The sequence below is a fragment of the Alosa pseudoharengus genome, unplaced genomic scaffold (genome assembly GCF_046254945.1).
Source record: "Alosa pseudoharengus isolate Yale_2024_CS ecotype anadromous, Long Island Sound unplaced genomic scaffold, YU_APseudo_1.1 YU_APseudo_1.1_scf_17, whole genome shotgun sequence".
In the NCBI taxonomy this organism is placed as follows: Eukaryota; Metazoa; Chordata; class Actinopteri; order Clupeiformes; family Clupeidae; genus Alosa; species Alosa pseudoharengus.
In genome coordinates this window covers 33,369,996-33,397,535 of record NW_027468640.1, presented here as the reverse complement: position 1 = coordinate 33,397,535, position 27,540 = coordinate 33,369,996, and positions in this window count along the sequence as shown.

Genomic DNA, 27,540 nt, shown 5'->3' with positions numbered 1-27,540 from the left:
TGTGTTACTCATGGTTCACCATGGGGTGTATCCTAGATGTGATCCTTTGATGGACAAAACCTCCCTGTCTGTAATTTAAGATGACATGCCATTCTGCAGCAACATCAGGCAGCCAGTGAGACAGGGGGGGGGGGGGGACCCTCCTTTGATGAAAGGAAGAGCCTGATGTCAGACTTCCATTGATTATTTGTCACTTATGGGTGGTAATTCGTCTTCATGGACTGATCCAATCAATAATCATTGTGAAATAAAGTGCTCGGATTCCCCACCTAGTGGTTACTGGACTGAAAGCTGAGGTGAAATTGCTGCTTGAGGAGCTGCAACGTTAAGCCTAAATCTCTGACCCAAGGAGGATGGTAGACACAGATACAGACACACACAGACAGAAAAAGAGGAAGACACACAAACATGAACACTCAGGGGCCAGATACATACCTACAAAGACACACACACACACCTTGCCTAAAGCAGAATAGACAACATGTCATCCCATTTAACAAACCACATGTTTAAACAATCCATTTTTTTACATTTTTTTTAATCCACTCAAATTTTTTAAAATCCTCTCAAATTCTTTGGCAAGCATGAGCTGAAAGGAGAAAAAAAGACGGATAACAAAAGTTATTCCGATTACAACTGGGCACACTAAGACACAAAAGCAGAAAATAGAGGAGAAATAAAAAGACAAGGTAGTGTCTGGCGATTCTCTCGCTTTCTGGGTGCGACGTGACAAGACATACAACTGGCAGGCTCTATCAGTGCTACACACACTCACAATCCTGCACACTTACAGAAACAACACACACACACACACACACACAAAGACATGACATCCACACACACAAAGCTCTAGGCACCTAACAAACGCACACACACACACAATGATACAAAAAGCAGGTACTCACACGCACACACATACACACACACACACACACACTGTAGGAGCCATATTCAGGAAGTAATACCTTTTAGTTAATATTAATATGAAGCAATGTATTACCCATGATATGCCGTTTGATTTTCTTTCTTACCTTAAGACTTACCTGCACGTGTTCAACGTAGTGACGTAGCCACTCCTTGACATACCTGTGATTTGCGAATGTGTAGGCCTTAATTGACCCTCTGATTGGCACTGCAGCAGGTTAGATGACGAGTTGGAAGAGTTTTCCGAGCGCATAGCACATACGCATAGCACATAGGCTACTGTTTGGTTTATCTGATTTTGCATCCTTTATTTTCACTTCTTGGAAGTCAACCGAACTGTGGAATAAATGACAAACTTTGGATTTAATTCTACTCTCCGTGCGTGCTTCTCTAGAATGTGTGTCGGGAGAACTCCTCATCTACCTCGTGGCTAAAAAGTTTGGTGGAATAGCCATTTCATTGTCGGAAAACCACCTGAAAGACAGACGGCTTCGAATCATACAATCAATTATACAATCATACAAAAAGCAGGTACTCATCCACCACACAGGCAGACAGACACACAAACACACACATGCATACACACACACACATACTGAGACACACACATACACAGAAAGACAGACAGACAAGGAGCACCCCCTCCCCCTTCTTGTGTGCACGCACACACACACACACACACACACACACACACACACACACACTTTGTATGTTCCTGCATCTACACTACGTGACAAGCGAGTGAGAGCGGTCGCCCGCGGTTACGCGCAGACTGACGTGGCGATGTGAGCGCCGCTTCCCTGTCCCCCAGAATCCCCCGCACCCCGACCCCAGCCCTCACCACCCCACCCTGCACCAGCCTATTTCCTGCTGTGTGTCGTATCTGATGTCCTCAACTAACTGCCTCACAGGCACACACACACACACACACACACACGCACACGCACACACAGTCACTCACACACACACACACACACACAGGCAATTATACCAACACATGGCTTGACACAGCACATACACACTGCAGCAAATAAGAGCATACAAATAACTCCCTTACACACACACACACACAAAGAGGAAGAGAGAGAGAGAGAGAGAGATAGAGGCAAAAAAGAGACATAAATAGGAGGCCCCAAACTGAATTTGTATTAGGATATCTCATTCCTTTACACATATACAGAAAACACATATGCACAAACACACACACTCCTCCTAAAATAAAACGAGCCCCGCCCCACCCCCACACACAACACAAACAAACACAAACAGAGTCCTCTCCAAATATAAAGCATACCTCTAAACACACTTTCTCTTTCTCTCTCCTCCTGCCACGGCTGGTAAATGAAACCTCTTCAGCTCCATTCTCCAAACACAGCACACCCTCCTCCTGATCATAACGGCCCATCAAACCCTTCAGAAAGCCTCGTAGCATCTGCATGAGTGAAGACCACCGCCCACTGCCTGAGTGTCACATTACCATAAATCAGCACAGAGTCGATAAAAAAATAAAATTAATTAAATGGAAAAAAAAAACACACTTGCGATTTACGACTCTCTCAAGTCTGCGGCGCGTTAATCGAACATTACACAAACTGGAGGCCACACGCCATGCCACCAGCCGCCTCGTGGTCGCTAAGTGTCCATTCGCTTTTTGGGTTAATCGACTGATGGTCGTTAAAAACGAGAGAGAGAGAGAGAGAGAGAGAGAGAGAGACAGAGAGAGATGAAGAAGGAAAAGAAAGAGAGAAACGTGTGAGTAGCGAGTTACCACATATCATTTCCGTGCCAGATCAGTTCCACACATGTGCACATGACATTTTGCATATGGCATGACCCCCCCCCCCCCCCACAACCCTCTCCCCCCCACACACACACACCACCACCCACCCCTTCCCTCCCACCCACCCTCCCTCAACCACTCAGAGGAGTCGGCTGCTTTCTCCACTGGGTGTAATTGCATTGTGGGCAATCAAATGGTGGAGGAAATCACTCGGGCTCTGGGTGGTGCTGGTGGAGGTGGTGGAGCAGCCCGCCTGACTGACTGACTCAGAGGTGTGGGAGCTGAACAGGAGGAGAAGAAAAGAGGGAGGAGAGGAAAAGAGTGTGGAAGAAGAGAGGAGTGAGATACCGCTGCACTGCAGGGGGCCTCTGTTATGGTCAAGAACGGAATCTTTTTATCTATTAGTGCAGATCTGAAAGATGGTGGAAGAGTGTGAGTTATTTGTGTGGCGTGTGTGAGTGTATGTGCTCTATGTGAGTGTGCGATTGAGCATGTGAGTGAAAGATTTTGTGTGTGTGTGTGTGTGTGTGTGTGTGTGTGACTCCCCAGGCTCCTCCTGGCTCATTGCATGCCAGTACCCTGGGGATTTCCCTGCTGTTGAGATCAAACCTTGTGTCTGCGCTTCTCCATCCATCCCTCCTCACTCCTTCCTCTCTCTTCCTCTCACTCTTCTTCTCTTCCTCTCTCTCTTCCTATTGCTCTTCTTCTCTTCCTCTCTCTCTTCCTCTCTCTTCCTCTCTTCCCTCTCCTGTGTTCCTCTGACTGTGTGCCGCTTCCTCTCCCCATGTCCGTCAGCATTGCTATCAGTTGGGGGAGTCTTGTAGCACCCTCATTACATGGACTACCTTCCATTTTGTATGCAGCTGCAGAGCTGCTCTCTCTTCCACACACACACGCACATACACAAATGAATGCACACACGCACATACATACACAAATGAATGCACGCACTTGCACACACACACACACACACACACACACACACACACACACACACACACGTGACTGAACTTTTCCCACACCTTCCAACAAAACACTCCTCTCCAGCATGTATCTATCAAAAATCTATTCAACACACACACACACACACACACACACACACACACACACACACACACACCTCTGTCCACACCCACAGCGTGCCGTATTGTAATAGAACAATCCATCTTGCGGCCGCAGCCTGTAGTGGTGGTGTGAGCGGCGCGAGGTGATGGCAGAGGGCCTGGAGCGCCAATCCTTTAGAGTGTTGTCCAAAGGTCAGGCCCGGCTCCAAGATGAACAGCCCTCCGCTAATGTATGTAAATGGCAAGGCGGGCGTGTTGGGAGAAAGGGCTTTGCTGAAGCAGCAACAGCAGCAACATGGGACTCTCTCACTGCCACACTGCACCTCCCTCGCCCACCCCCTTTTTCATCTCCGTGCCCAGAGCTCCCGTTTCCATACCTTTAGGAAGTTAGATAATCATTTCTCCCCCTTTCCTCTTCTTCTTCTCTATTAATATTCTACCCCACAGGTGTCAGGATCCATCATGGACTTTATCGTGGCGGGAGAGGATTAAATCTGCCATGAGCTAACAGCTAACTCATGTGTGGACGTGGCACGCGTGCCTGCGTGCAATTATCGGGGCAAATATTGAAAATGAAAACACGACGACGGCCTCGTGAAATGTTGCTGAGCGAATGACATTGAGCTATGAACATTTTGTGCGTGTGTGTGTGTGTGTGTGTGTGAGGGAGAAACTTGCATGATGTCTCTCCTTCTCTCTTTCTCTGTCATGCTCCCTCCATCATGCTTTCTCTTCCTTCCTCCTACTCCTACACTCCTCTCTTCTCTCCAACCACACCAACTTCTCTTTCCCCCTCTCCCTCGCTCTCTCTCTCTCTCTCTCTCTGTGTCTTGACAGCAGATAAAGATCTGGGAACATCTCATATCTTTCTCCAGAGAGCAAAATAAACAAGGAAATAAATAAATAAACCCAAAGAGCGATAAGTAAAAAGGCACAGCCTGCAGTAAGGGAGCCGTGGCACACTTGGTCTGGTAATTAGCTCCCTCATTACTCCCTGTGTACACTTCGATCAGAGATACCGACAAAAAAAAAAACCACATACACATTATACAGAAAATAATTGCACGTTTCTGGTAGATGCCAATATCTGCTTCATTAATCTGGTGTCCGATTGTTGTCAAAAAGTTGCCTTTGGCCAAACACAATTGTGTGCCGTGGCATCTTCGCTTCCATTGTCTTCCATGGCCTCTGGATGGGCGAGTTTTTTTTTTATGTCTTTCTTGTTGCATGTTCCAGGCCTTTGCTAATTGGCTTAAGGAGACTTATCAGTGGCTGTTTGGCCTTGAGGAGTTGACAGTGTGCGCTTCAGAAGGCTGATGGCTGTGATGCAGGGGAAGAGGTGGAAGCGTGTGAGTGTGTGTGTGTGTGTGTGTGTGTGTGTGTGTGTGTGTGAATTGGTGGAGGTGAAAAAGCTAGAGCCACCTCCTTTGCGACGCTCCCCCTCAACCTAGCTGGTATTGAATTTCAGCCGCTCAGTGGATTACAGATTTTAACCTCAAAGAAGTGCAGGCTATTGAGGCTGACAGGGATACCCAGGAGGGATGGAGAGACAGACAGAATGAGAAGGAAGGAGGGAAAGAGAGACAGAGGGTGAGTGAGAGAGAGAGAGACAGACACACAGACAGACAGATAGACAGAGAGGGAAGGAGCGAAAGAGTGAGAGGCTGGATGAGAAGATGGATAAAGAGAGAGGGGAAGAAAGAGACTGTGAATGACAGAGAGAGAGGGGGAGAGAAAAAGAGAGAAGAGAGATTTTTGGCAAGATCAGAAATATGAAAGAAAGGCTACCTTAGTCCATAATTCCAATATACAAAGAGCAGGGGAAGAAAAAAAAAACATTTAAGAAGCTTACCGACTACATCAAAGGGGGACCATCGGAGCGAAGTGAAAAAGAGAGAGAGGGAAATCTCTGGCCCCCACCACCCTTATGAAAGGGAAAGTGTGTCTATCCCCCCTTTCTGAATTCTCTTTCTCTTCTGCCAGTTCAGCAGAAACAGAAGCACCATCCAGCGCCAGTCTTCAAATATGGGCCCAAAACACAGCAACTAATTAGCAAAAAATTGTTTTGCCGTGAGCACTTGTAAACAAATCAGTGCACATTTCATTGTGACCTTTTGAAATTACCATTTTTGAAAAATAGATGAGAGGCTTGTGTGTACAGTCAAGGATAGAAGAAACAGACAAAAAGCGACAAAAAGAGAGAGAGAGAGAGAGAGAGAGAGAGACAGAGAGAGAGAGAACTCTGCCTTCGACACTGACTTATGAAACTTGATGGTTATCCAAGTTGTATGAAAGCTCTCATTAACGAGTCTCATGCAGCACAGCTCTCAGATGAGATAGAGACACAGAGGAGAAAAAGCCAGAATCAAATTGATGACAAATGTTTAAAGGAGTTCAAAGTGGTCAATACTTACTCAGTTCCCACAGCGGGAAAGAGAGGGAGGGGAGAGGAGAAGACAGAAGGGGGGGGGGGGAACAACATGATTGGAGGAGAGACCAGGACAGCAGAGATGGCGGGAGAGGAGACAAACAAAAGAGGTGGAGGGAAGAAGGGAAGTGGAGCGGAACGCAGGGGAGAAGAGGAGGAGATGAGGTGAAGGTTTCTTTATTAGAGGAGATAGTGATGAGCCAGAGGAATGGAGTGATGCACAGAGCAGTGGAGTGGAAGACAAGAAGACAATGGGGAGGAGGTGGGTGAAGTGGGGAGCAGCGGAGAGATGAGGAACACCGAGAGGAGGAGCTGAGGGGTTAGAGGAGCAAAGACGCACACTCGGGAGTTGAAGGAGCAGGAGAGAGGGAGGAGGAGAAGAAGGAGGAGGAGGTGGAGAAAGCGAGAGAGAGAGAGAGAGAGAGAGAGAGAAAGAAGGGGAGAGGTGAACTCTGTCAAGGGTCACTCTCACCCTGAGCTGTAATTACAGCTTCCATTTTCCTGCTCCTGTGCCTCTCTCATATTTACCACGCTTGATTAACCTACAACTGCACACAGGGCATTCATTAAAACGGCTCTCGCTTTGCGCAGAGAGAGAGAGAGAGAGAGAGAGAGAGAGAGAGAGAGAGAGAGAGAGAGAGAGAGAGAGAGAGAGAGAGGGAGGAGGCGACTCCCATGGCACTATGGGTCCCGTCTTCATGTTCCTCTCCTCACTCCACTGTCCCTCTTGTCTGTATGGATTCAAATGTCCACTTCAGGGGCCAACATCTCCATCCAAGCACAGCAGGTGTGTCTCATGAAAGAGGAAACAGTTTTGATTGAAAAAGGGTTTTATACATGGTTTAAATCTATTTAACAGAAATATGTTCTGACACAGGTAATGATGAACCTACAGTATATGGCACATGTGTTCTAATGTATAGTCCTAATGTAGTGCATCAAAAAATGCACTCAAATGTATTGAGACTATTTATACACACTTTTTTAAACTGAATCATTTTATAAACGTAGTGTAAAGTATAAGTATAGTCTAAAAGTATAAAGTCTAAAATGATAAGTGAAAATTATATAAAGTATAAAAAGTGCTGTGTGTGAGTTGTGTGCTCATGGCCTGTATAGTCTGGGGAAAGTGGCTGATTCTCTGTCTCTCAGTTCAGCAGAGGTCAGCCATTGAAACAGATCATAGCGTGGTAAGTATTCTTGATGATTTGATCTGCTCTGGGCCTGCTCCTGGTATGGGTGTTATCTAACCCTGACCTGGTTCCAACACATCTGTAGATGTTTTCTTTACAGGAATGACTTTTTGCTCTTCTGTTTATCTCCATGGCACATCCCGGAATCAGTTGACATGTACACAAAAGCAGACCAGATGAAAAGCCAAGCAGTTTAATAGCTTAACTAAAGAACTAGCTCAGACACTCAGACGGCAGAGACAGTAGGGGCTAAGCACAGAGACCAGAGCAAAAAGAGAAATGAAAGAACATCACAGCAAACTTACCCATTCACTCTCGCCACTTCAGCACCACGGACAGCAGCAGCACAGTCCACTGAACAGCCGAATAGCAATGGTCATTTTGACACCACAGATGAATAAAAACCCAGTCAGGCAATGGTAAGAAAAATCAGAAAGAGAGTTTTATTGACAGTGATGCAAATAAAGGGACAGACAGCATGCCCTCCAGTGTTGGGAGTAATGCGTTACGAAAGTAATGTAATTACTGTAATATATTGCTGTTTGCGGTAACGCGGTAATGTAAGGCATTACAAAAAATAAATTGGGTAATATTTACTCGGTACAAACTTCAGTAACGCGCGTTACAATGCAGTTTAACCCAAAATTAAGCGCTTGTTTTGTTTTGATACATATTCGCAAACACCACGCCAGAACAACAGAGGAGAAAAAATCCGCGCAAAATAGTAGAACGTTATCTCCTGATACTGGTTGAATATGACTGTGGCTGCAGCAGACTCGCAGGCGGACTCTATTTGCGGGATGGACATAAGCCTACGCTCATTATTTTCAGCTTGTCAGAGACAAGGCTATGAAGAACATAATAGTTAGTGCACTTTGTGTGCGAAACCGAAATATCTCTCAGCTCGCGAAATAGCACAAGTAAATTAATGAAACATCTAAAGTAGTGCCACGCTAATCTTTTTGATTCTTGATAAAACACAAACTATGCTGTTGTGCATGTCAGCTTTGTGTTGTGAACTTGAATTGAAGAGAATAAAGGGATAGAAATGCAGAAAAAGATTGTGTAGCCTGGCAGTGCCACCGCTCCCACCACGCGCATCACGCACTTTGCGCTGGGCACCAAAGGACAGAGGGGGCACCCAAATGTAACCAATGAATAGTAGCTTTACTGCAAACTGCGTTTCACTCTTCATCAATAACGTTTACAATGTCAAAATGCACTAACACGATGTTACATGCAAGTTTGATACCTTTTGGGTTCTCTCAATTACCACGTAGTACTAGAATTGGTGGGTCTTCAATCATTCGTTTTCCAAGCATTTAGGCTACATGAAGCACATGATATGCTGAGTCGACTGAAACGCATTCCATTCAGATAGCTAGGTGGATACCAGGCTCATAATTCACTTGTATTCGCAAAACGAAATGTGAAGCAACATGTCATTGCATACTTCCATTTCCAAAGCAATGAAGGTTGCTTAAAACAACTTAACATTGTGCATATTATTGTTAATATTGTGCTATCAATGTAACTCAAACAAATAAGGCTTGTAAACAAGAGCTAGCAAAAGGGCATTATGACAACGTAAAGATCAATGCTCTTAAAGTGACAGTGCACCATTTATAAGTAAAACAGCATTTCTTCAGAAATTAATGTTTAAAAATACACAGTAATGGTCTGTAAATAATAGGCCTTTTATTTTACTTTAGGTGTTTGAGTTATCATTTAAATGTCACTCACTCAAAGCCACTCACATAGGGCACCGAAATGGCCAGCAGGCCACCATCTTGACATGTCTTTATTAAAGGAACCGTATGTAAAAAATGTATTTCAATTAATCATAAAATTGCCCTGATATGTCACTAGACATTAAGAAATCATGTTCATTTCAAATTCTTATATCACTGACAACAGTAGTCTGGCCAGGATATTGTCATTTAAAAAGTGAAGTTGCAGCCCTCAACTGATGTTGATGTTGTCATGTTGTGTTTTGGCCTAATGCGCCACCCTCCACCTATCTACTAATCACAAAGTCAGTAGTGTTTCGTCATCCGGTTGCCAACTCTGCCAGTCAGAGGGGAGGGGAAGGGGATACACCGCTCTACAGTAATTTGAAAGTGATTGTAGTACCCGTTTTGGCCACAATCTTACATACGGTTCCTTTAAGCTTTGATTTACAATATAGTAGGCTCTCCATTGATTTTAATGAGTAGGCCTAGGCCTTAAAGTTACAGTATTTCTATCACAATTTACCAGACTTTGACCTTTTGTCGGTTTTTAACAAAATTCTGACTATGATTGTTCCTTGTATTGCATTATGAGCACTGCGCCTATTGCATTCTACTGTTGCCTTAAGCCTAGCTCAGTCATTATGCTATACCACATCTCCCTCCATTGGAAGAGCAAGCTGCATTGAGCGTAATAAACTGCATTTAGAATGGCAAATCCATATTTCTAGATATTTTGGTGAAAGTAACTTAAAAGTAATGCAATAGTAGTGTAATGCCTTACAATTCAGAGACAGTAATATTATAATGTAACAAATTACTTTGAAATGACAGTAATAAGTAATGCATAGTACATTACGATTTTGAAGTAACTTGCCCAACACTGATGCCCTCACACAAAGATCCACCAGCTTATCTAACTAAACAAGCAAATAGTCAGGGTTTGAGTATTCTTCCAGGTTGCTGAGAGATGGCATTGGTCATCCTAGCTTACGTGGACCACAACTAATCAGACCTTGATTGGTGCCAACCTGGCAATCCAGAGCAGATAACTACTGACACAGGGGATGTACAGAACTGTGACACAAGGCAAAAACATAATAGTCACACAAAGATAAACGACAGGATCAGAATGAAGTCAAAACAATATATGCTCATCTGTGGAGGAACACGTAACATCTTGAATTCTTCTATCCAATCATGATTCTGAGTGTAAACATCAGGACACATAATATGACACGTACATAAGAGACAAATAAAGACATAAAGTATTTCCGAATTCTGATTTCAGTACTCTCAACAGTTCAGCTGAAGCCACTGAATAGTGGAAAGTCAATATAGATTGTGGAAAGATAGAAAGAGAAGAAAAAGAAGAAGAAGAAGAAGAAGAGGATGAAGAAGAAGAAGAAGAAGAAGAAGAAGAAGAAGAAGAAGAAGAAGAAGAAGAAGAAGAAGAAGAAGAAGAAGAAGAAGAAGAAGAAGAAGAAGAAGAAGAAGAAGAAGAAGAAGAAGAAGAAAAGATTACATAAAGGGGAGAATGTGAGAGAAGACGTTCCTGTTCCACCATTATTTCACAGCTTCAGCACCACGGACAGCGGTCCACTCTACTCCTCCTCTGGAGGCTCTCCAGGCTGCACGGTCAGCTCTAAGCACTCTGCATTGATGGGGTGCTGACCCCTGGCCCTGATAGGCTGCATATCTATGAATGTGTCCATACCCTGATGAAAAGTCGCCTGTTAAAACCCCAGCCGTAGAAAAGCGATGCAGACATCCTTCCACTAAGATTAATAACACCTGTGGTAAACACTGGGCCATATTTCCTTACTTTTATGAGTATGTTTTCCTATTTTTCAGAAACAGCAACGAGGAGGGCTGAGGGGGTGTAACAGCATAAAATGTACCATATTTTCTGGAATATAAATAAAAATGGAAATGTCATAAAAATATATACAAGGAACGTCGCATGACTTGGCCAATGCGGAGGTTGGAAGAGCAGCACAACAGTGGTCTGTCTATGCTTGTGCAGTTCTGCAGAGGACGAAAACACCATCAGTATGCGTGCATCTTTGACAAAGCGCAGTGGCAGATTTTATAGTATCATCTTTGCTCGAGAAGGTGTACTATTTCATTATCCTGTCCGGGCTCGATGGTTATGGTGGAATTCAGAGCGTCTGGCATGCATCTGCCTTCCAGAATGCCCGTCACTGAAAAATGTGCCCATTCCAATAATATGATAACAAAGTTATGGCCACATCCCTTAGACGGATGGGTCCATGAAGGCCGGGTTTATTCAGGATGAAGACTCGAGAAACGTATTCTCTCATGAGTGAAAATCTCCAGACGTCGCTCTGAAGCCTGCCCTCTCAATCCAGATAGAGTCACTATCTGTTTGTTTTTTTGCGTGTGTGTTTTGTTTGCCTTTAATGGGGGTGGATGAATGGTCTTTATTCAGCTGTTCAATTGTTTCCTTTCTCAGTGGTACATCAATCTCGTATCCCTTGCAATCTCTCTGTTTACCCTGCAAGGGCAAATATTATTTCTAGACTGGGCCGTACCTGAACCGAGCAACTTCTTACTGCCACATCAAACTAAATGCCATCAATACAAGTGTTAAGCCCAATGAATATGATTTATGCCAGTAGTGACTGAAATATAATATTTGCTAACTCATCATACATACTATTGTATACATACTGCAAGATTGAAAGTAAACACTCTTTTTGCATGTGATGATGGTATTTCCCATAAGTGGGGAATTCCCACAGGTTCCTATTTACCAGATACAGCAACAATGCTGTGTTGGCTAGCGGCAGCCGCAACCCCTCCACACGTTGTGCCTGCCATCCGTAAATGCTCTCCTTCAACTGTACACTGTGCGCTGCAAGTAGCCTGAATGCCCGACCAAAAAAGTTAGCAAGCAGGCCCCTTCCTTCATCAGTGCTTCACTGAATTAGGCCCACAGCACTCCCATAAGGCTCAACAGTGGTGTCTGGCGTCCCAGACTCACCCACGCCCACTCATGATGGGTTCTCTACCCACAAACATGTTGGTAATTCCTCTTTTTTGCTGTGGGCATTTGTGATCCAATCAGCGACATAACCAGACAAAACACAAGCCCCTGATGCAGACAGTAATAAATAGCACTCCAGAAACACAACAACACAATTTCACATATCTCAGAGTCAATTCAGGTGACATGAAGACCCCAGGTAGTCTGTGAGTGTCTTTTCAGCAGCCTTAGATAACTTTTATACATATCCTAGAGTGTTCAATTGTTCATCGATATTCAGCCTAAACATATGTCTGCACCATTACAAGGATTCATAAGTGCAAGTGTGGCATTTGATTTATGGTTTGACATTACATAAATACATAAATTGGTTGCGGGCATTGTGTGTTTGTGTGTTTGTCGCTTTACACTGGCAAATGTAGAAATGGGAGAGTGCATGTGACTGTATGTGTGTATATATATAAACACAATATATATATATATATATATATATATATATATATGCATGCACTTATGAGAGCTTCCACCTTGACATCTGCTCAGTGATTTATGCTGTGTCACTGTAAACAGTTGCCCCGGGCAACTCCATTCAGGAGAGGCAAGCTCTTTTTTATTTACATGTTTAGTTCTTTCCCTGGCGATGTCAAAGCCCTTTATTGTCATGCTGTTTATTACAACCCCCGAGTCGAAGCCCCCAACCCACACACACACACATCTCAATATTCAGGAAGGCACTGTTTCATTTCAAACTGTTTATGCAAATCACATGTAATAAGGTAATTATGTCTATTACAATACTTAATAGAAAGTTGTATGGGTAAAAAAGAGACTCATTTTACATTGCCAGCTCTTTGTCTCCATCCACCTAGCGGAAATGAATCATGTCGTGGGTAAAGAACTCAACCAATTACCTTCTTTCTACCACACAAGTGAGTTCCAGTTTGCCAAGGACTCTGGAGTAATATGCAATAATGCTGTGGACCATGCAATTTCAATTACCAAAGAGAATTACAAAAAACACATGGCAATGAATTTAAATTCATCCTTTTCTGGACCAAAAAAGGAAACCCCATCATAACCTCCTGCTACCATCTGAACACCCCAAACACACACACACACACACACAGACACACACACACACACACACACACACACACACACACACACACACACACACACACACACACACACACACACACACACACACACCCATGCACGCACCTACAAACATACAAACAAAGTGTATTTTCACAAAGAGAATGATTAAATCCATATTAGACAACTGTTGCTGTTATTTTCTTCTTAAAGGTACACAATAAGCTGTGTGGCTGTGCAATCTCTTCACTACCTCCGCCGCTCCCCAGCACATCAAAGACTCCATTTAATCAGTGCATTCATGAGGCCAGCTTTTGTAGCAAATTGCCACGCACTCGGCTGACAACAAGCCAGGAACCGTTCCTTAGTGTCATTCACCACACCGCTCTGATGACAAGAAAAACATCAACCCACAGACAAGCCTTGAAGACAGGGAGAGCATGACAGACATATATGTGCACACACACACACACACCCTCACACACACACACACACACACACACACACACACACACACACACACACGTACACACACACACACGTACACAAAAAAAAAATACACTGCCACAGACTAACAGTGAGCTGATGGTGCAGATAAGCCCGCCCAGCCCATGGAGTTTGATTGACAGGTTCCTCGGTGCGTGATCTGCCTAAATGCAGATCACTGGCATCCGGCAAACAGGCTTTTTGGAGCAATCTCATCATTAAAGGGGAGAGGCGTTTAATAATGTAATCCTCTTAGTTAAGGTTGGCCTCGTCCGGCAAATTAACTTTTGGTGGATTTCAACAGCTACAGAACAGAGAAGGGAAAAGAGAGAGAGAGAGAGAGAGAGAGAGAATGAGAGAGAGACTGAGAGCCACGTGAGTCAACATTGTGTTTGTAGTTGTCTCCTCCAGTGCTGCTGTTCAGCTGTGACATGCTCTATCTAGCTCCAGCAGCTGGTTGTGATGAGCACAAGTGCATGTACACGGCAGCACTACTGGTTGTGATGAGCACAAGTGCATGTACACGGCAGCACTACTGGTTGTGATGAGCACAAGTGCATGTACACGGCAGCACTACTGGTTGTGATGAGCACAAGTGCATGTACACGGCAGCACTGCTGGTTGTGATGAGCACAAGTGCATGTACACGGCAGCACTGCTGGTTGTGATGAGCACAAGTGCATGTACACCTCTGTGGCCACAGCGTGCTGCTTCGCCAGCCGCCCAGCTCACTTAGCCTGGCCACGGAAACAAATATGCCTTTTTGTGGTTGCTCTTCTGCATGTATAATTTGACGCTCAAATACACACACACACACACACGATACACACACACGATACACACACACACACACACACACACACACACACACACACACAAAAAGCACACTCTCACAATGGCATGCAAACAGACATGTAAGTGGTGTTACTGTCCCCATAGCAGTACTTGGCCACAGCGATCCCAGCATGCGTTGATACATAATTGAAGTGTGGCATTCTTAAGTTGAGCAGCAATCGATGGCACATCAGGGATGTGTCGTAATACTGCCACAGATTCATTTATAAACAGTCCCTTGACAGCTTACAGACCACTTAAGCGCCCAGATAACTACGAGATGCATACAAAAGTGTGAATTTTCACATCCTCTCTCTTTCTTTTAGCTTTCTCTCCCACTCTCTCTGTCTCACTATATGCACACATGCATGCACACACAGACACCAAAACACACACGAGACACTTATACGTGCAGTTGAATAATGTTTTGGGGTGATTTATCGGAAAATAATTAACATGCTATCATCGCCCCTGATGAGTACCATGTGTGTCTTGTAATTAAATGATAAAAAATGTAAATGCTAATCAATTACAGGGCCCATTCTGTGCTCATTCAACATGGAACACATACTCTACCATCACTCACAACACCAGTTCTGAAAGGAGCTCCCAAATGATTTGAAGCTCAACTTTTGAGTTTGGGGTGGTGGTGGTGGTAGGTGTAGGGGGAAATGTAATGAATTTTTGGAACCCTGAAGCGCAGGTGAGATGTGTGAAGCTGGAAGACGCCAGCTTCCAAAAATGAGATAATGACTAATTTTTGCCAATTGTTTAATTGTCGCTCATTAATTTCTGCCCAGCCTGCCAGAGAGTTGGTCTACCCTCTCCGGTCCCTGTGAGATAACACCTACAGAATGAAATCAGCCAGAGAAGTACAGTTGGAATGAGAGAAAATGAGAAATGCTTTTTACGACACAAAAGAAAAAAAAAATGTCGGCACACAGCCATCTTGTAAGTAAGGCATTGTGATTGATCAAGCCGACCTCTCAAGGAGCGCAGTATACCGAATGAAGAAAGGCCATATATGCTATGCACCAAAGCTACAGTACAACCGCCATGAGTTTCAAGACATGCAAGTGGAATTTTACAAATTCTCACTGTGGAAAGAAGTAAATACTGGTTTGGGCATAACGGTGGTTGTGAAGGTGATTTGTAGTGTGTGTCTGAGAGAGAAAAAGCTACAGAGAGAGAGAGAGAGTTTGTGTGTGTGTGTGTGTGTGTGTGTGTGTGTTTGTGTGTGTGTGTGTGTGTGTGTGTGTGTGTGTCTGTGTGTGTGAGAGAGAGATAGAGATAGAGAGAGAGAGAGAGAGAGAGAGATAGAGAGAATATTAGCGCCATCATTAGTGGTGTGGAGGAAAAAGGGGAGAATTTGCAGCTGGTTTCACAGACAGTGCTGAAACATTAGCAGGTTACTCTGTATAGCACAGACAGTGCTGAAACATTAGCAGGTTACTCTGTGCAGCACAGTAGGTGCTGAAACATTAGCAGGTTACTCTGTGCAGCACAGACAGTGCTGAAACATTAGCAGGTTACTCTGTGCAGCTCAGTAGGTGCTGAAACATTAGCAGGTTACTCTGTGCAGCACAGACAGTGCTGAAACATTAGCAGATTACTCTGTGCAGCACAGACAGTGCTGAAACATTAGCAGGTTACTCTGTGTAGCACAGTAGGTGCTGAAACATTAGCAGGTTACTCTGTGCAGCACAGACAGTGCTGAAACATTAGCAGGTTACTCTGTGCAGCACAGACAGTGCTGAAACATTAGCAGGTTACTCTGTGTAGCACAGTAGGTGCTGAAACATTAGCAGGTTACTCTGTGCAGCACAGACAGTGCTGAAACATTAGCAGGTTACTCTGTGCAGCACAGTAGGTGCTGAAACATTAGCAGGATACTCTGTGCAGCACAGACAGTGCTGAAACATTAGCAGGTTACTCTGTGCAGCACAGTAGTCAAGTCAAGTCAAGTCAAGTTTATTTATATAGCGCATTTCATACACAGAGGTCATTCAATGTGCTTTACATAAACAAAACCAAACAATAATAACAAATAAAAGCATAGAAGGGCAATATAGTCAAAGAATAGTTAAAAGGTAAAGATCATAATAAAAAGGAAACATAAAACAAGGTAAAATCATTTAAAAATAAAGAATAATTAGTAAGCAAAACAAAGGCAAAAGTAGTAAAAAAAAGTAATAAAAGACAAAGTAGAATAATTATCAAGGCAGATTCAGAATTTGTTACTCGGCACAGTTAGCAGAAAGCATCTGAGAACAGTTTGGTCTTAAGTCTAGATTTAAAACTGGCTACAGTTGGGGCCTTTTTGATGTCATCCGAAAGTTGGTTCCACAGCTGAGCCGCATAGCAGCTAAAAGCTGCTTCACCATGTTTAGTTCTAACTGTAGGTTTTACTAGCAGGTTTTTCACCTGGGACCTGAGAGGACGAGAAGGTGTGTACTGCTGAAGCATGTCTGACAAGTATTTAGGTCCTGCTCCATTCACTGATTTATAAACAAGCAATAGTGCTTTAAAGTCAATTCTGTGACTTACTGGAAGCCAGTGCAAGGACTTAAGAATTGGAGTAATGTGGTCAGTTCTTTTAGTTTTTGTTAGAATCCTAGCTGCTGCATTTTGTATCACCTGCAGTAGGTGCTGAAACATTAGCAGGTTACTCTGTGCAGCACAGACAGTGGTGAAACATTAGCAGGTTACTCTGTGCAGCACAGTAGGTGCTGAAACATTAGCAGGTTACTCTGTGCAACTGTGCTGCACAGTAGGAGCTGAAACATTAGCAGGTTACTCTGTGCAGCACAGTAGGAGCTGAAACATTAGCAGGTTACTCTGTGCAGCACAGTAGGTGCTAAAACGTTAGCAGGTTACTCTGTGCAGCACAGTAGGTGTTGAGCTCAGACCTCACCGAGAAGGAGGACATGCTTGTGCTAGAACACAAAAACACCTGACACACGCACGCACACACACACACACATCCCCAGCTATCAAGACCATGTAGCTGATTGCCCAAGCTGTTGGCCTTTCCTGTGATCACACACTTACCTGCCTCTCTAATTCTGTTTCTGAGTCTATTATGGCTAAAAATGTGTAAATCGTAATTATATGGTATGTACATGGCAATGGAGTATTTTAATCTATGACTTTACAATACAGTGTGTATATACTATCATTTGTATTTTACCTGTACCGCAGATATGTAGAGACACAGTATGTCAAGCATTACAAGGGAATAAAAAATGCCTAAAATCAATACACTATGATAACACAGAAAACAACACAGTCATATAAATGTGTTAGGCCACAGTACACCACAATATGCGCTCAGACATGCTGCTTCTCCTGCGGCTGCTGAAAGAGACGGAGATGAAGCCTGGCACCCTGACACAGGCAGCCATTTCAAGTCTGCCGTACAAACGCAAACAATTCTGATCAAATTGCTTAAATCATCCACATTACACTGCTCCGGCAGGCCAGGGCGACGGGCAACAAGGCCCCTGTTATTTTTCCCCCCATTTCATATTCTCACACAGCCCGCACGCATGATGCATGGGGCGATGGTTGAACCGGCATGCCTGATGGAGAGAGAGAGTGAGAGAGAGTGAGAGAGAGAGGGAGGGGGGGAGAGAGAGAAATACGTGCAGCAAACACCGAAATGATTTATGATGTTGATGCTGCTAAATTATCCTTGAAAACAGAATGCATTATTTTAGCATTGGCTCAGCTAATCACCAACACCCCTCCAATGCTGCAGCCGAGCTGTATCGATCCCCAGCACTGCCATCATTCATAGGCGATCCCTCAATAGGCTGACGTGCACTGATCAATTCTTTTACTCCATGGGATTTTTTAATACAGTTGATTTTTGAAGGGGGTTCATTTAATAAGAATAGAATTCATTTCAACATGCGAGATGCTTCAGATTACATCTGTCCCTTTCTCTTTCTCTCTCTCTTTCTCTATCTCTTTCTCTCACACACACACTCTTTGTCTCTCTCTCTCTAGCTTTCCAAAGTGTCTAAGTAGGAGGTCACTGAGCCTGTGCAAATGAGGATCTTCGCTATTCTCATGACAGGATCATAATCATTATCAAAATCCAATTAAAGCGGGAGAGCGAATAACAAAAAAGTGGAGGAAGGGGAGGAGAAAGGGAGAAGAGAAACACATTACATATGAAACCCTCGGTGCCCATCTGGAAGAAATTAAACTATTTCCATCACTGCGTCTATAATTGGCGCAGAGGCTTTTATTTTTGTGAGCGAAATTAAGAAGTTTCCACTCTAGCGTTCCTTAAAGTCCAGTCTGAGTGCTGTGCGTGTCACAGAGGAATTGTGATTAAGACCACTGGGTGTGTTTAGAAGGGACCATGTAACAAGTTTTCGCTTGTTTTGCATGTAACAAGCGAAAATGTGGAAAGTATCATAGTTTACAAATAAAAGATTTTTAATTATATAACAGTTAAATCCAGCTTGCTCAAAAACAATTAAAAATGTGCGTTTGCTGCAATGTAATGATAGATAACCAGTTGAAACAACTTAGACTTAGGGTTTTAAGATTTAGAAACTTAGAATTAGAAGGTGTTATATTAAAGCATAACATTGTTTTTGCTGATATATCCTGTGTGATTTTGCCTAAACTTAAAGAAAGTTTGCTTATGAAACTAAAAGTGTTTATTTAAACTTAAAGAATGTTTGCTTAAAACATAAAGTGTCCTTGCTTAGATATCAAATATTTTATGTTAGATTCAAAGTGTGTTATGTTAGATGAAATGTGTGTTGAACATAGTGTAAGAACGTAACGTGAGAACATAATGTACTAGCAGTAAGAGCAAGACAGCAAGACAGAATAAGACCAAACTTGGACATGTTAAGCCAGCTCGAAAGTGTATAAAAAGAGAACGGCCCTCTTGATCATCTCTGTTCTTTTTCATTTTTCTTTGGACCAAGCTGTTGAGCCTTCAACGCATTTTGTACTACTTTTATTTTTCTTGTACTTAATAAAGTCTAAGTCTAACCTTTGGTTCGGGGTTTGTTAAAAGACAGCTTAAAGCTATTAAACGCTGACACTATTTATGGGCAAACATTTACTGCACAATGCACTGATATACACAGGAGTAGCGAACTCAGTTAAGGAAAGTCTTATGCTGCGAAGCAGACCCAAATCTCTGTTGTCAAATGTATTGTTTGTTGAACAAAGTTCCCAGGCTTGTGCTGGCCTGATAGCACTTCATGCACGCGAGGACACAGAAACCTGGTTAGAGATATAAATCTCTTTGGAGACCGGACTCAGTTGTCCGTGGTCTAACCTTCAAAGGATGAATCATCTCTCTTCAAAACGCTGGTGACAAACAGGAGTCTGCACACCGGATCTCTTGACCTCTACAACCTTCAGAAAAGGACTGACCTGTGCAAATGTGGTTGAGAATCTCCCCATGAGCTAGCCTGACGAGCCAGACCCACATCAAGATGTAGGGCCCTATCATGACATTCTAAAGTGCATCGTCACTCGTCAAAAGTCTATTCAAATTTAGTAGGATGACCAGTTCACATTGGGAGGGGTTTCGTTATCAAACGTGGAGCGCATGGCGCAACAAGGTGTTCCTAGGTTTTTTAATCAGTTATATGGGTGTGTTTGGGGCGTAACATCATTTAAACCTGTCATTCCCTTTAACGGCGCAAAGCGCGATATGTCAAATAAATGCATCGGTATTTTGGCATTCAACAGAGCATTTGAAGGAGGCTGCTTGCGAGACCGTATGGAATAGTCATTCTTAAACCATGCTTTACTAAAACCTAGCATAGCCTTCACGCATAAATTTGCACTCGTCTATTATTTGAACTCATTGGCAAAGTGAAACTAACTTCACCAAGGTGTCAGTCAACGAAGACAGTTATATGCAGTTACTTTCACTATTGACTGACAATGGGTTACCATCGAAAACATAGGCTGGAAAAGCAACACTTACCCTAATATTGCTCAAATGACTGAATAGAACAACATTTATCCTGCAGAGGAGTTGCTTATATCTCATGACAGTGCGTCTTCAGCTGTGCTCAATACGTGTCTCTCGCCTATCCCCTAATCACTTTTAACTGTCATTACCAATTTGCAAATGATGGTGAATAACTACTTATCATGAGATGTACAGTATTTCGTAATATCTTTATTCTAATTATGTTTCCCATTGTAATCGTGCAATTTGTAATACTTTGCATGGACGTGCGCTGGTGTGCGTTCATGAATGATAGAAGGATGGTGTGTGCACCTGCCAATATGACTGTTGACATGCGCTCTTAAAATAGCATATGAACAACTCGCCATTGACTTCTGACCAGGTTTAGGTGGTGTACGATAGCGATTTTTAGACAACGCGCCATGCCCCTCCCTAGGTTGTTAATTGCCACATCCCTGGGCGCAATGTTTAAAAAATAAACGTGCAAAATACCGAATTAAACTTTGCACGGGTGGAAACCGAGTTTTACGCCATGCGCTGGTGCCCAAAATACAGCCCATAGGGTCTGGGGACTCATCATTCGCAGTGCTCAATCCGAGGGGAGGGATAATCGGTTGTCTTTCAAATTCCCTCTGCACGCAACTCATGAGTCCCATGACTTTTGCCAACTTAAAAAAAGTTTAACTCGTGTCACGCTGTTCGCCAACAACAACATCCATCTTCTTTGTTTTCAAGTAGCAGGGAATTCACGCCGAACCGTTGCAACTCTGCCATCAATCAGTATGTTAAGCCTGCCTACCGACTCTATACACGATGTGATTGGCCTTATCAAAGTTTAATTTTTCCAGCTCGCAAGCCAACGGAGAGTTGCTAGACTACCCTGGCAGCAAATTACCGCTAGGGTGCGTCTAGATTTATAGGCTACCCATGAGCACGGTCACCATGGAATGAAGAAGAAATAAAGAAAACAAAAGTCAACGGACAGGAACGGACTGACCTGTGCACATGAGGTTGAGAAACACCCCATGAGCAAGGTCACCATTATATAAAGAAGATATAAGAAAATCAAGAGTTAACGGACATAACCAAAGAAGAGCTCTCATTTAGCCTACTTTCATCATCTTTAAACTTCAGTTCATGGATTTCAACCTACTGAGAGAGATTCTCTCCGTCAAATAAACCCTCTTGCAAATCCGGAACCCGTTGAACAAAGGGCACTCGCACTAGGTGTTTCCTTTTTGTGTACTGTGAGAGCCTCACGGTCATAAATTGAACACCCTCGCACTCACACACAACATTGGAGTAGCGATCTGTGTTACGGGAACCCCGTCTGACACCAGTGGACACAAAACGCAACAACCACGACAACTGGACACAAATCAACAACAATTTCTCGGAAATAATTCCCCAGTTCCAATGCATCGCAATCCTCAGAAAGACAAGCGTTCACAGTGCTCCACTTAGTTACTGTATGTCCAAGAAAGTATCTTGCAGGGCACTTACATCACATCAACCATTCAGAACTTTGTTTCACAGGAGGTAGGTCTTCATTATAAAATGTTGGGGTCAATTATATGAGGGACTACGATAACTCATGAGAAATCTATTAAAATTTTTACATTGCAAACCTAAGTTCTACAATGCAAATCTGACCAAACAGATACTCACAGAATTTCATTAAGATACTTCTAGATTGACAAAACTTACAGGACATGCCCAGAGCCTTGTCCAGCACCCTACAATGGCTCGTTGAGAGAGTCCTGAGGCTGTGTGAGGGGAAAGTATGTGCTCCATATTGCATCAGGTGTCAGAGGAGGCACCGTGTTGTGGTCAGCCAATGGAAAGCAATGAAAACATGTCAGGTGGAAACTTCAACGCATGTTTTCACCTCTCTGATTTTGAATCGATGCGCTCATCTCTCTGGTAGACTAGCATGCTCTCACACACACACACACACACACACACACACACACACACACACACACACACACACCATCACCACCACCACCACTCCACCTAAATCTCAGTGGTGTGTCTGGTTAATAGGGTAAAAGCCAAGTGGTGTGCTGTTATCCTACAGTATATGAGATCCATCAACAGTGTGTGTATGTGTGTGTGTGTGTGTCTATGTGTGTGTGTGTGTGTGTGTGTGTGTGTGTGTGTATGTGTGTCTATGTGTGTGTGTGTGCATAACATCAAGCAAACCTTCCCATGCTCTTCTTTACCCTGGATCCCAATAGTGATATAATCTCCTTCTTCGTCCATCAATGTACTGCTAGTTTGCATGTCCAATTGAGATGTGAGATGGGCAAACATGGCCTTCAAACGTTGAGGCATGTGGAGCAGTGCCTTGTTTACACCGACAGCAAGTGCAGTGAGAATTCTAATAAGCCCAGAACATGTGCTCCGTGGTGCAATTAAATTAAAATTGTCCATCCTCGTATTCCAAATCACCAATGCACTACTGCTCAACTGAGACCTCAAAGTACCTGAATGTCCTTTACATTTGCTTCCCCCCTCCCATCAGTTGTATATGAATGAATATCTTTCCTTTAAGCAACTAGCCCAATCCATAAACACACAGCTGTACCCAGCAGGCTGACCATGAAGCCCATCTAAAAGCAGGCCCTTCCTTCTCCAAGGCCCATGGTCATTTAAGAGCCCAGAGCAGGCACAACACAACACAACACAACACAACACAACACAATAGTGAACATACAGTAGTTTGCTATTAAAAACATACTCAGTGTGGATGGATTATATTTTCAAAACATTAAAGAGAAGAAAGCTCACGTGAAATCTCACCCATAGGACAGTGGTCACAGTGAGGGCAGAACACAGTATGTACACGCACTACGGCCATGACAAACATGTGTGTGTGCGTACCACTGCACAGAAACTGTTCTCAACTAGATTTGTTCCAACACTCACTGCCTCCACCTCAGCATCATCATCATCATCATCATCATCATCGCCGTCGTCATCGTCTTCATCACAACCATTGTTATTGACAATAATTATCTGTGATTACAGTCTTCCATCCCTTTAGACAATATGCATGGTGGAATGGTGAAGTACCATTAAATATAGATCTGTCAAAGGCTCATGGTTTGGCCTTTCCCAGTGGCTAGCTGAAAATGCCATGCGTGTCAGGAGAAGCACAACATGGTGGTAGGGTAATGCAGCCAGAGGAAGGTTGCGCCAGAGTTGGTGTGTCTAATTAGACCCATCCACTTCCTGTTTTGTCTGAATTATAGATGACAAGTGATCGGAGGTTCCCTATGCAATTAGCAGCCGGCTAACAAGGAGTTTGGGAGTTGGTGGTGGTGGTGGAGGCAGTGGTGGGTGGGTGGTTGGAGGAGGTTGTCGTTTTTCTTTCTTTCTTCTCTTTTACTCTTCTTACACTATAATTTCATTTTAATCACTGTTCTTGTGATCGCATCACACCTGACATCTCTTTTTAAACATCGACTCCTTCAAACCTACAGGATGTCTGTGTTTCTGTTTCTATCCCCCCCTCTTCCTGCTCTGTTCTTATTTTACTTCCCAATTAATCTCTCTCTCTCTCCATAACTTCATTTTATTCATTTACTTCTTCCTTCGAGTACAAGTCTGCAGCAATCTCTCCATGAATAATTCACAGTTTATAATGAGATAGAATGCTAAAAAAACAACAAAAAATGCATATTAATTCAGAACAACTGGGAACCTAGTACACCTGCCCCCATCTCTCTCTCTCCTCTCTCTCCTCTCTCTCTCTCTCTCTCTTCTCCTTTTCTGTTTCCCCTACCCTCCCTTCTGCCCCCCCCCCCACCTCATTTCAACGTATAAAGCTGTGAGGGATCACAATAACAGCAATCTGTCAGGGCCACAGGTTACATCTGACCATCTGCCGTGGATGGGTTTTGCGGGAGGTCGCGTGTGTGGCTCATTGTTGTGACTGACTGTACTCGCCCTCTCCGATGCCATCGGAAATGCGCACGCTACACAACACAGTGCTTCACAACACCCTCGGGGAATAGACAGGGGTGTGTGTGTGTGTGTGTGTTGGGGGGGAGCAGAGGGAAACAGTCAGGCAGGCAGACAGACAGAGAGACAGTAATGATGAAGGGTATGAATGTAGCGGCATTCTCTTGTCTCCTCCGTTGACAGTTGAGGAGTTTGTGACGGCGTGCACGTGTCAGCAAGCACTAGCTCAACCTCAGCATTAAGGCTGTCATCCTATCGGAGTAATTTCATAGCATTGAAGTACCAGCGAAGAAACCATAATACCAGCTACTATCATGATATGAACACTATGATGCTCATGCTGTTTGGTGGCTGTTTTTCTTACTGTAAGGCAGTGTCTCATTGGCATTGAGCTCTCTGTTAATGTCACTGTAACCAGTTAATATGATTCATTAGTCTAGTCTTGCAAGCCCTGTTTAATATCAGCACTAATCAAATTTATAATAAGGTAATAAGCAATGATCAGGAGGATTTGAGCAATACCAACATTTTGTGGTTATTTTACAATAAAATCATGTCTTTAAACTCATATTGCTGATGAACTGACTTTTGTCTGTTATTACCACTGCACACCCAGAATGCCTGGTACTGCACCATGTAACGTTGTTGTGCTGTGTGGAAACGTGACCTTTTCCATCAAGTTTGGATTGAATGGGTATGCGCTTAGCAACGCTTTGCAACATGCAGGGCAGTCATGGAACCCTGTAAAGGGGTGCACAAAGTATGTTAAAAATTTATGCTAAGGGAGTTGGTTTGGTTTTCCACCATGACTAGACGATGGGCCCCAATTTAGATGATGTGTAAAGTGCAATGAACAAAATGTCTGGTGCATAAAGTAACCCTTTTGAGTGGCTTGTGGGAGCGCTGGGCTGACCCACCAATGACCTTTAGGATCTTGCTCATGGTATTACATCATCACATTTTGTCATTAAATTAGCTTTAGTTAGAATTTAGACTATGAACTTTGCCTGTCATTAAACATGAGTATTTTATAGTGAGGTGGAAAATAAAGTCCCTATTCATAAATCCAACAAAACAAAAGGTTCTTTATCTTCATCTCCAGTATATCTATGCCTGCAGATTTCAATCTGTAGTCACACAGCATTAGACATTTGACTAATTTTACCTTAGTGTTCCTCATATAGACAATGTGAAACTTCAGCCTACAATCTTTCATGCTCTCCTTTTGTCATATAAATAGTATTTTGACATGTATTTAGTGTTTAGTATTCAAGTATGTCATATTTGCATTTCTTGTGTAACCTCTGGGCTCGAACCTGCAACCTACAGCATGTTGCATTGGGAGGCAGGTGTGCTGGCAAGGAGGATACAACCCATGGATGTTAGCATTTGTCACCAACTTGTGAAGCTGTAAGCTACTGTAAGCTGGCTTCCCTTACACTTGCTTTCATGAATTGTTGTGGTATGATGTATATTCTGGTATTTGAGAGGCAAGGAAATGTTGCATCACCAGAAACTGAGTGGTGAGTAGTTACTGAGGAAGTGTGGATCTCTGTCTCTCCATCCAAATAAAAAAAGATGATCTTCTGCTTTGAGACACTTAATGACCGAGAGAGAGAGAGAGCGAGAGAGAGAGAGGGAGGGGGAGAGAGAGAGAGAAAGAAACTGACCTCTCTGCAAATCTGTCCATTTTTGTTCCCCATCTCATTAAAGGGGTTTGGATGCACACAGTGCCCAGCTCCATAGCCGGAGAAGGAGAATGCGATCAAGTGAGTAAGGGAGAAAGAGAGAGAGAAAGAGAGAGAGAGAGAGAAAGAGAGAAAGAGAGAGAAGAGCAGGAGGAGGCAGTCTGTCTGTCTGTCTGGGGGAATGTTGCAAACAACAATCTGTTTTTTGGAGAGAGAGAGAGAGAGAGAGAGAGAGAGAGAGAGAGAGAGAGAGAGAGAGAGAGAGAGAGAGAGAGAGAGAGAGAGAGAGTCTCGCTGCAGGCTCCGTCTGTGTGCCGGGCCGTCCGATGCTTCCCAAACATCATGGCCCATCATCCGAGAGAGAGGGAGGGAGAGAGATAATGAGAATGTGTGTATTTGAGCACGGAAGGAAAAATAGAGGGAGACAGAGATGAGCAGAATAGTCCTATGGCGAGATCAAGTCTGTGTGTGTGTGTGTGTGTGTGTGTGTGTGCGTGAGAGAGAGAGTGTGAGAGAGTGTGAGTAAGAGAGAGAGAGAGAGAGAGAGGTGCAGAATAATGATAGAGATGGAATGTATGTGCCTGAAAGAGAGAGAGAGAGTCAGAAAAGACAGAGAGGATGCAGGAGGAAAAGGCGGAGGGGGATGACAGTGGGGAGGCAGGATCGCTCCAGGCAAAGTCGGAACGCTGGGTAGACCCATCACTCTACAAACACACACACTCACACTCTCTCTCTCTCTCTCTCTCTCTCTCTCTCTCTCACACACACACACACACACACACACACACACACACACACACACACACACACTAATATAAAGGCTAATCCTGTTGGGCACACTCCTCTGTACGCACTGATGTAATTGAACACACATAAACAGAGTCTTACACAGCAAGCCTGGTGACTGAATGAACATCTAGTGGGAGGGGAGGGGGGGAGGGGGCACTTTTTAAATGATTATTATTAATATATTTATTCACCCATTTTGTGGTGCGCGTGTGGGGGGGGGGGGGGGTGAGGCAGGTAAATAACTGACTAGAGATGATGCTTTGATCCGTCATCTGATTTCAGGGAGCAGGCAGGGCGTGTGTGTGTGTGTGTGTGTGTTGGGGGGGATTAGAAATAGCAGCAGCACAAGGTTAGTAAAGATTCACTTGTTTCCTGGACAGAGAGGACAGCATGCCATAACTGCGGATCACGCTGATGAATCACAGACCCAATAAAGTGGAGGTGTGGAGGAGTGGAGTGGAGGCCAGAGCCGCCGGTCTAATAATGATAAAACGCAAAATGGTTGCAGCCGGTGCAATAAACACGTTCTCCCCTCTCCCCAAAATGGAATCTCGCTAAAATCTCTATCTCTGATCCTCCCCAATGGTTTTT